The sequence below is a fragment of the Notothenia coriiceps genome, unplaced genomic scaffold (genome assembly GCF_000735185.1).
Source record: "Notothenia coriiceps isolate Sejong01 unplaced genomic scaffold, NC01 NC01_scaffold00032781, whole genome shotgun sequence".
Taxonomy (NCBI): Eukaryota; Metazoa; Chordata; class Actinopteri; order Perciformes; family Nototheniidae; genus Notothenia; species Notothenia coriiceps.
The window spans coordinates 39983-40446 of record NW_011365482.1 but is presented as its reverse complement, the minus strand read 5'-3'; the positions used below and the strand labels follow the sequence as shown (position 1 = coordinate 40446).

At 29.3% G+C, this 464-nt stretch overlaps 1 protein-coding gene across 1 annotated transcript in view; it reads right to left on the bottom strand.

The window, feature by feature from the left end:
* gys2 (glycogen synthase 2) overlaps positions 1-464 on the bottom strand; it is a 14086-nt gene that overhangs the window by 5952 nt on the left and 7670 nt on the right. The window lies entirely within an intron of this gene.

Below are 464 nucleotides of genomic sequence, written 5' to 3'. Positions count from 1 at the left end.
GTGTATATAGAAAATGTTTTAGATCTCTGAGTTCATCTCATGAAAAATGGGAGCAAAAACAAAAGTGTTGCATTTATATTTTTGTTCAGTGTAGTATAGTATGTCAAAAAAAAAACACACGGTATACAGTATGTCAATAATTAGAAAAGAGCGGTATAATATAGTACGTCAAAAATATCCGAAGAAACGGCATACTTTGAAAATAACGACATTGTATAGCATGTTGAACAAATTAGTTAGTCGAAAAACAACATAGTACAGTAAGTCGAAGAACTGGAAAAAACGAAACATTTGAAAGAAACAACGTAGTATCGTATGTCGATAAATACACAAAAACGACATAGTATATAGTATGTCTAAAAATGTGAAAAAAATCACGTAGTGTATGTCGAAAATATCAGGAAAAACGACATAATATGTCGTATTAATTTGAAAAATGTAATCTATGGTATAAATGCCAATGT